General features: G+C 39.3%; 1 pseudogene; it reads right to left on the bottom strand.

Moving 5' to 3' along the window:
• Positions 1–8,343: 8,343 nt before the first annotated feature.
• LOC101426798 (guanine nucleotide-binding protein subunit beta-4-like) lies at positions 8,344–10,163 on the bottom strand (annotated as a pseudogene).
• Positions 10,164–10,825: the final 662 nt, after the last annotated feature.

Below are 10,825 nucleotides of genomic sequence, written 5' to 3'. Positions count from 1 at the left end.
ATTAGTGAAGGCTATCTAGGGAAACAGACCTGACAAGATATATCTGTAAATAGTAAGAGATTTTTATAAAATTGTCTTACATGACCATGGGGTTACAGAATTCTGCAGGGCAGGCAGCAAAACAGGGGCTCCAGTAAAGGTCCTTAATCAGTTCCCAGGAGACACTGGCTGTCTGAAGTAGAGATGGGAATTATCACTGTGAATACTGAAATCATTTTTCTTTTTAAAGCTTTCAAATGATTGGCTGAGATGTCACCAATTGCTGCTGTCAGTCTCCTCAGTTGATTGTAGATGAAATCAGCTGTCTATACCACCAACACACTGATAATTAAAGGCAATAAAATACCTTTGTATTACAATTAGCCCAGTGCTTTCTTGAATAAATGACAAACTTTGGTCGAGTTGACATATTAACCTAATTAACACAGTCCATCTCCCTTGTTGACTTGGTAGCCATACACAAAACTTTAAATGATACTTAGTGTCTAAATAAAAACAACATTTATATATGTTGACATCCTTATATAATAAAATATGAAACTAATGTAACTTATGTCATATGATAAGGGGGAAAGTTTAGGGAAGAAAACCTCTTGATTAATGGACCCATGAATACTGGCTATGGGAAAAGTAGTAACATAGACTGGAGGCTGATAAAGAGGACACACAGTCCCCTAGAAAACACTGCCCCAGCCCTGCAAGGAAATGCCACATAGTTGGTACCATAATTGAGTCTTCAAGAGACTTTCACCATTGTATTCATATAGCTGCGTTAAGATGATGGGAAACATGGTAAGACTTGTGAATTCCATGAGCGTGTGTTCATTCCCACACACCATTTGCTGTCAAATTGGTTCTTTGATCAGAAGCAATACTGTGTGAAATGCCAAGGCACTGGAAAAGACATTTGGTAAGTCCACAGATTTTCATTTTGGAAGAAGAACTGTACACAGGGAAGGCAAACCTATTATCTGGAGTAGGTGCCTATTCCAGTTGTAACAAATCACTGACTCATCCTTGATGGAAAAGATCCACTCTGATCAATCTGTCACCAGATAGCAGCCTGATCACCTTAGAGAATAATGACAAATCATGGGCAGTGTGTAGGTCTCTGGTGCTGGCAGATTGGCACTCAGCAGTGGCTGTAGGCAAGTCATCCTTGGCGAAGGGAAGTCAATGTTGCTGAGCCCATGTAACCTCCATCCCTACCTCCATGGTCACTTTCTTCAGAGCCCATTGGGCAGTAACTGGAGTGACTGAGGTAAGAGACTGACTGCTAGCCACAGAGCAGGCAATCTCATCCACATTATTAAAATTTTTTTTTGCTGAAATAGCCCTCTTGTGAGCATTCACATGGGACAAATTATATTTTCACGGTTTTTGCTTACTCAGAAATATTTGTCCATTTACATCTTCCTCAGGCCTCTTTGTCAGCAATTTTCCAATCATATTCCTTCCAATTTCCTAACCATGAAACCAAACTATTGTAATAGCCCATGAATCAGTGTATGAATTCATCTCTGGCCATTTCCCCTTCCAAGCAAAATTAACAGTCAGGTACATTGTTGGAAGATCTGCCCACTGGGAGGATTTTCTGTCATCACTGTCCTTCAGCAATGACCCACAAAGTGGTCACAGCGTTGCAGGTGTTCACTTTCAGTTGGTACCTGAATTTCATGCAGAACCATCTGTAAACCAGGCCTGAGTTTTCTCTTCCTCAGTTAACTAATTGTAAGCAACTCCACAAGAGGCTACAGCTGTGGACTAGGAAAGAAGGTATTGTGGCAGGGTGGTGACCATGAGCATTTGGGTCACTCCCTCAGGACCCACACTAGCCCTATCTCATATATACCACATCCACCTGATGATAGAGTGCTGCTGTGCAGGTTGAACTTTATGATGTGGTGTGTCAGAAAAATACCCAGCTCATGAAAGCTAACTCAGGTCTCATGATAACTTGGAGACCCATGGGTAAGCATTCTATCTTTACTAGTTCCAGTAGCAGGCCAAAAGTCATTTCTCAAAAGGAGAGTATTTATCTGCAGATGATGTCAGGGCTTTGCTCAGAAATCCTAAGTGTCTGCATTGTGATTCTCCTATAGTGTCCTGCCAAAGGCCTCAGATGGCATCTTTTTTTTTTTTTTTTTCGGCTGACAGTTCCAGCAGCTTGAATCTGCTGGATCCTATGGCTGAGTGGCAGCATAAATTGTACAGCAGCCTAGACCTAACACAGAGCCTCCTCTTGGTTTGGTTCCCACATGAACCTGGCAGATTTTCTAGTCACTCAGAAATGTGGCCAGAGTAGCATACTCTAATGTGGAATATGTTGTCTCCAAACTAAGAGGAGACCAATTAAGTGCTGTGCCTGTTTTTTTATTGGAATCGAGGCAAGGTGTAAAATGTTAGTGTTCACTTTAGAAGAGATATCTCAACATGCCCCATACCACTGGACCCCTAGAAATTTCACAGAGGTGGAAGGTCCCTGTATTTTCATTGGATTTTTCTCCCATCCTACCTCATCCAAATGCTTCACCACTACATCACTACTTGCTCACTAGGATCAATCAACATATCATCAATATATTGACCAGTTGTGAAGGACTGTTGGGGGAAGAGCTGATCAACGTCCCTACAGACAATATTATGGCATATGCCTGGAGAGTTGATGTACTCCTGAGGCAGGACATGAAGGTACATTGTGGGCCTTGCCAGCTGAAAGTAAACTATTTCTGGTGGTTCTTCATAATGGCAATTTGATAAAAAGCATCTGAAAGATCAATAGCTGTATATCAGGCACCATGGAATGTCTTGATTTGCTCAAACAGTGACACCACATCTGGTACAACAGCTGCAATTGAAGTCACCATTTGGTTAAGTTTATGATAATTTATTGTCATCTTCCAAGATCCATATATTTTCTGCACAGGCTAAACAAGAGAGTTGAATTGGGATGTGGTAGGAATCACCACCCCAGCATCCTTCATATTCTTGGTGAAGGTACTGAGCTCTAATTCCTTCAGGAATCCTGTGTTTTGCTTTCGTTGTTGTTAGCTAGGCACAGTTTTCATGGCTTCCTTCTGGCCTATCCTAGTATAGTAGCCCTCACTCCACATGTCAAGGATCCTATGAGGTGATTTTGTCAGTTATTGAAAATGTCTGTTCCATGTATGCATTCTGGAATTGGGAAAATAACCACAGAAAGTATCCAGGTACATAATGGACTCACTGTGAGATAGATCTGAGCTAAAACTTCATTGACCACCTGACCTTCATAAGCCCCTGCTCTGACTGATGGACCAGTGATGTTTGAGTTTCCTGGAATGTCACTTTTGAGGCATTGTCTAATAATCTCTGAAATGTCTAATCATTTCCTTTTCCACAAAGTGCAGTTACCCTCTTAAAAGCCTATAGATCTCTTTGGGAAAATCTGGGAGAAAGATTAACAGCATACATTTTTGGCATTGTAACAGGGTCCTTCCCCAAGGGGACCTGGCTTCCCCTCATTCAAGGGGTTCTGTGTCTGTAAACTGTCTCAAGCTGGGAATTAGGGGCCATGATTCTTTCTTTCTGCAATTCAAGTTAGGATTTGTTCATGCAACCCAGGACTCTTCCACTTATGAAAATTAAGTATGAATTTAGTAAACTGCTCACCTATTTTTACTGCTAGTTACACAATGATCTATTAACCAATGCCATAAATCTATGTGACTCAGACTACTTTGATTGCTGCTTTGAGTCTATCTTTCATTTTGGTAGTCATTCCCACCTTGTGTTTGGAGATTAAGTACTTCAACTTGCCTTCTCCCAGCCTAGGTTCTGATCATCTCCATAATGTTTAAGGATTCTAGTTTCATGACAGCAGTTGCCATAGTAATATCTGAACTACAGGGAAGAGCAACCACAGTGCTCTTCAGGGAATATGGAGTTAGTCTCACAAATTTATTCCTCACAGCCCTGTAAAAAGTGTATCCTCTGGACATTCCTGTGGTGGGTGGACAGGACTTAAACGCTGAATCTATTCTAGCATTCCAATTTCTCTATGCCTTTGGATCCTATCACCCATAGTATACCACGGTAAATCAGGCATCTTGACTAAAGATATTCTAGGCCATCTTTTGGTCCATGGTCCAACCAGTCACCCAAACAAACTGTTAAAGCCCTTTCTAACTCCTCAAGATTGCAACATTGAATATGGAATCTTTGTTTACTGGGCCCATATCAATAAATTTAGCCTGATACAACTTTATATACCTTCCCCATTATCCTATACCCTTACTATCTATTTTTACATATATTCCCCTGATTTCTATTTATAAAAATTGGGAAACTCATGCAGTTTTTTAGATTATACCATAACTTCTTCATGGCTCACACTTTGTACCTCACCATTGGGGGTTTGTTCTGATTTTAGTCTAGATATAGATTTGTAAGGGAAGAGGGGTTGTAAGGATGGGTAAGGAAAAGAAACTACTGACTTCAGGCCATTCCTTTGCAGTATCATCTAGTGAGACAGGATTAATTTCTTCAGTCAGGGGTTGCATGGCAGACTCCTCAGTGCAGGATGGAGGTTGGGTGATGGTATCTTCAGGGCAGGGAGGAGGTGGAGACTCCATGGGGCAAGCTGGAAATTGGGCAGTGGAGGCTTGAGGATGTGTAGTACCCAACTCAGGGCAAGGCGGAAGTCCAGACTCTTTGAGGCCGGCAGGAAGCTAGGTGATATACACTTGACATTTCAGTGGTCTCCACAGCACAGACAATTTCATGTTTATCTGGCAAAGTCTAAGCAGAATTTAGGGTTTCAATGTCCCCACCAAAATCATCATCTTCCCAATTCTCAGATTTCCACTCCTTTCCAATCAATGCCTTCAATTTAACAGCAGACATTCCACAAGATTGAGAATTTAGTTTCCATTGTAACTCTGATATTTGTACAATGAGACTTTGTATCTGGTTTGCAGTGATCTCAAGTCTGCAGCCACATGAAACTGTGTTTTCTTTCAGAACACATAGAAATTTTCTCATCATTCATGCAGTGCTTAGGTTGTAAATTTGAAGACTTCAGCTTATCCTTTTTTTGTAACTGTATCCAGCATATTTATTAACAGCCAGCCAACATCATATTACCTTTTAACTCCACAAAACTCTGATAAGGTTTTAAAAACACTTTAACCCAGAACTTTACATCTTATGAGCATGGAAGTAGTTGTATCCAATGGTGATATTTTGCATATCTCTATTGCCAACCTAATCCATGAACTGTCAGTTGCCTCTTGATTATTGGACAGAGAGTCATTAGTACCCTTGCATCTAATCAGAGTAGAAAGCCAATTTCAACAATCCCCTAACCAATTCAGAAATATCATTTTTAAGATTCTATTTCTGTAAAACCACTCCCAGAACCTAGCTGGCAGGGCTTTCTAGAGAAACAGAACTGAGAGGGGATATCTGTAAATAGTATGAAATTTTATAAAGTTGCCTAATGCATCAGTGAGGATGCACAAGTCCAAATTCCACAGGTCAGCTTGCAAGCCAGGGGCTCTGATGAAAGTTCTTAATAAGTTCCCAGGAGAAGCTGATTATGTCTGAAGTAGAGAAAGAAATTCTTTCTCTGAATGCTGAAATCACTTACCCTTTCATAGCCTTCATTTTATTGGATGAGGCATCACTTAATGCTGATAGCAATCTCCTTAGTTGATTGTAGATGTAAATACATATCTGTGCATCAACTCACTGATTGTTAACATCCATGAAATGCACTTGTATTACAATTAGCCCAGTGCTTTATTGACCAAACAACTGGGCACCATTACCTGGATGAATTGACACAATAGCCTAACCATCTCATTAATACCTTCAAATCTTATACTCTCTCTTTTTTTGGTGCTTAGTCCATGACCACTTGGACTCTCACTCAAACTCAACTATGGGAGGGCCCCTTAGGCCCCTACAAACCTCCTTTGTATGGTTGCCACTACTTAATGTATTAGTGATATTGATTTGCTATGTCTTCCCCTGATACCTTTCACCTCCAGGCACTGATGGGAATTGCTACTATTTGGGCAAATTTAAAGGGTTATGTGAGAGACAGTGAACCTACTCAGCTGTGTTGTCACTGACTCATGGACTGTGTCTAATAAATACCTGCCCTTTTATTCAGTCCACCATCAAGCCTCTAGTTGGCATATAAAACAAAACTTCCTGTGGGGATAAGACATGTTGATAAAAATAATTTCTCATCACAAAGGCCCCTATGCTGACAAAGGACAATAGCTCATGCTTCTCAGCTAAATGTAGAGACTGCATTGTCCCCATATCAAGGAAATGTCTAACTTAATACCATCTGTTAACATGTGAGGACATATCCATGGGATCCAGACACCATCCCTACCTGGGCTAGCATGCACAGATTGTCACCATCATCAAAAAATGCTAGAATAGCATGCAAAGCTATACCACCTGCCAAAATACATTAAGGCTAAAAATACTACCCTGGGACAGATTCCCAAGCCATCGGATCAGGACATTGTGATAGGTACATCATATTGGGCATTTCCTCCCTCCCAGAGGATCTTAACTGCCATTGACACTTTCTCCAGGCTTGATTTGGCCATTCACTTGAGTTCTACTGACTTGAGCCATTGTATCCATGCCCTATAGGATCACATTTGTTTCTTAGGTTGGATTTCTGAGCATATCATGTCTAATAATTGTCCTGGATTTGTGATCCAATCTATAATTGGTGACCCAATTATAGAATATCTGATTAACTCTCCATGCTCCATATCACCCTCAAGCCACAGAGGAGACCACACATTTTAATGAACAATTAAAGGCCAACTTAAGTGGCTGATGGATGGGGACAGGTTGACCCCAGTCTAGATTACACATCTCCAATGATCAGTCTGTGGTCTCAGTACAACATTTCAGTGAAAGCACATGTCCCACCTGCAACATATATTTGAGCAGGATGTTTGTCCCCTTCCTTCTTTGTAGTTATTGACAACTTAGTCTCCATGGGGGCCCTGCAAGTGCATCCCATTCTCTCTAATACCTCATATAAAAACTCAAATAGATGGGATCTTAAGGTAAATATTAAATTAATAGGGATGGGAAGCTAAGAAAACATTATATATTATTCTTAAATTTCATGGTTCTGTGCTGAACTATTCTTAAACATGATTTGACAATCTGTTTAAGTTATATAAAATGCTTTCCCATTAAAAGTTTTCTGTTCCTGTTGCATGAAATCTACTGGGCAAAAGATCTAAATGAGAATAAAGAATGATATGTATATGTGTGTGTGTTTGTACATCAACTTAGATTTTATAGTACATGATCATACATTTCATAAAACTACCCTCCTAAAATTATAACAAATCAGGACCGGTTGTTGCTTAAATTAAATTCTAATTTCTTGGCAATTATGTCACACTACTTTTTTCCTTCCAGATATATATTGACAAAGCACACTGGGAAAGATTCTTTAGATGCAGGAAAAATCCAATGTTTACCAAACATTTGAAATACGAGTACACTCTGCAAACTCAGTCCCAGAATATGAAATCAATAAGAACATCCAACTTTTCAGAGAGCCTACTCAAATTGTTGATTTGTTATAACTAACCTTTAAAAACACCAAAAGCCACTTTCTTATGCATGAATAAAATTGCAGTGTGAAATCTCTGTGGCCTTCAGATTATCTCCCCCTCCAATAACTGAATATGAGCATTTATTATCTAGATTGATTGGATGGTAAATGATGCTCAAGGAACTAGTGGCATTCAAAAGGACTCCCCTTAGTGGTACAAGGTCTTTGAAAATTCTTAAATATTAATCAATCAGGATCTCTTTTTGATTAAAAAGGAAGTTCAGAATTCAAGGGGACTTTTTCAAATCTAAGTACATGTATATAGTACAAATTTCATCTATCATTGTGCCATATTCTTCCATTACAAATCTCAGAGTTGTGACATTTTCTGTGTATATACAGTTTTAAATGCATTCATTTAAAAGTTCAAACAATGAAACATGATAGACTGCTATTATGTATACATTCTATGTTACAGAAATAAAATAATTAGACTTTCTATACAAGCAAAATTCATCAAAGTCAAGTTAACAAAACTCAGATTAACATACTGGGATTTTGGGTCTCACCCAGCACCTCTTTCTTTTTTTTTCAACCATTTGTTTTTGTACTTTATTGAAAGCCCATTTTGTATATAATAATAATCTTATTAGAAAAATATTCACCTGTAAATATAACGTAGAATTATTTTTTCACTATAGGCTATAGCACTGATTTCTCTACATAATATGGAGAATGATACATGCATGACACTATTAATGCCAGATTCTAAGAAAAATACCCCAAGAACCTGTTGCCACAGTTGCAATGCCATCACCAGGTCCACCTAACAGCAGTCACAGTTGTCATAACCAGTAAAGAGGACACCTGCACGATATCCTTTTAGGGTGTTCCATGCATTACAATTAAAGTTATCATAACCAGCTAACAGAAGGCACCTAGTTTTTGAGAAGGCTACAGAAGTGATTCCACAAATTATATTTTCATGAGACAACAATGATAACTCTTAGTCTTCATAAAGGTAAAAAAAATTGGCAAATTTCATCATCAGAGCCAGTGGCAAAGGCATATCCATTTGGGAAAAAATCTAACAGCATTTATATCCAACACTTGTTCAGTGAAAGACTGTTTATACATTCCATAGAGAATATCCCAGGTTGGACTAGACATCACAAGCACCAGAAGTGAAAGCTCTCATGTCAGGACTTAGAGAAAGATCTATCACCTCTCTAGAATGCCCAGTGAATGTGGTGATCTGCTGGGCAGTTTTGTTTTTGTTTTTGTTTTTGTAATTTTTGTTGCTTAAAGAAATTTTAGATTACATAAATGCTACATGAAAAATATAGGGGATTCCCATATTCACCCCTCTCTCCACCTCCCCCACTTTCCTACATTAACCACATCCTTCATTGGTGTGGTACATTTGTTACAATTAATGAACACATATTGAAGCATTGCCACTGACCATAAATTATAGCTTACATTATAATTTACATTTTGCCCTGTGCAATTTTGTAAGTTAGGACAAAATATATATCATCACCTGTATCCATCACTGCAACATCATGGAGGACAATTTCAGTGCCCCCAAAAGTCTCCCCATATTACACCTATTCTTCCCTGTCAGAACCTCTCAAGGCCATTGCCTTTATTTCAATGATAAGAGTTCTTCCACTGCTAGAATATCAATATATCTATAGTAGAATAATAGTAAGTCTAATTTAGTCTATTGTTCATTTTCCCAATCTTGAGGATTTGAGGGTGGTGATGCCCTCTCTGTTTTTAATTGAGAAGGGGCTTAGATCCCATGGGGCAGATGGATGGAACTATCTGACTTGCAGTTGCAGACGGTTTTCGGTCCTTGGGAGGATGTTGACCTTCATCAGCACCTTGCTAGTTTTCTTGGGTGAATTCAAAGAACTGGAGAGTAGGTGTTGCAACTCTGCTGAGATTCAGGGCCCAAAACTGGCACATGGGTGGACCAAAGATTTAAGCCTCTTGGACATGCCTCTATCAAGTATAGTAGTAACTATAGTTTCAAATAGACCTGGCAGAAAAGCCATCTGTAGGGAAACTTTTTGATGTTCCCTAAAGCACAAATTGTATCATCTGAACTTGTAACAATTTGGTTATCATCAAAAAAACATCAGCAGGGCAATAGCTTGTGTGACTCGGTAACTTTTGACTCACTCTCACATTCTTTTTGATTTTCATTTCTGTATAGAAAGGACATTGTGCAATTCTCTACATACAATATAATTACAAGAAGGAGCATAAGCATAGGTCATCACCCAGGAAGATGTCAAAGGAATAACATGCATCTTATATGCTACATAGCTATCCCAAATAATTCGTTTTCCATCTTGAGCATCTCTAACTCAATCATATCCCCAGTGCACAGTTTGAATTTTAGCTAGGTGACCCCTAAGTGAATGTCTTAATCACATTGTGTTGAGCCATGGTCCATATTTGATGTGATCTGAATAATCTTTCCATCCTTACATGCTTTCCTAGACTTCTGGATCTGATTTCACAGTTGTTCTGCCTCCTGCCGCAACTATTCCTGTTCATTCATTTTTTCTATTTGTTTATATCAGAACTAACAAGTGGAAACAACTGGAGAGAGTTCTAACCCATGTCGGCAAGGTTCTGACTGGGTCTTCTCAGGCTCACTATCCCCCTGTGAGCAGATTGGGTGTGCTAAGAATAGCATATGGCCAAGACCAGCAAAGCCTAGAGCTGCTGAGACCTGCCAGCCACACCCTGGCTAGCACAGCCAGGCGGTCAACTCCTATATAAGTTTTGATTTCTAAATGGGACACATTAATAAGAACAACAGCAAGCCAGCACCTGGGGAGGTGCATAGGATGGGGAAATACATGATGCCTTTATGAGATGCTTTGTTTGCTTTGTGTACAGTTAACTGCTGATCTACTCACACACTTGATAGAGCTCATTATGAAACCAGGGATTTGTCCTCAGCTCCTGCAATTTTTAATCAGAAGGTCTCCAGATGTCCACACTAGTGAAACAAATGCACTGATAACATGACATTGAAACTCTGAAAATGAATACCTTAGGTGGTCATTCTAAACCAAGGACTAAGCAAAATGATTGGCCCTGTAATAGGAATCCTAATACAGAATTCTGGGCAATGGGAGCTCATACTGGAAGACTTGTAAGCTTAAATACTTCATTAACATAGGTTTTTATTGAAGTGCCCTAATATTGTTGTGA

This window comes from Dasypus novemcinctus, chromosome 29, assembly GCF_030445035.2.
Source record: "Dasypus novemcinctus isolate mDasNov1 chromosome 29, mDasNov1.1.hap2, whole genome shotgun sequence".
Taxonomy (NCBI): Eukaryota; Metazoa; Chordata; class Mammalia; order Cingulata; family Dasypodidae; genus Dasypus; species Dasypus novemcinctus.
This window is presented reverse-complemented; position numbering and strand designations above follow the sequence as displayed.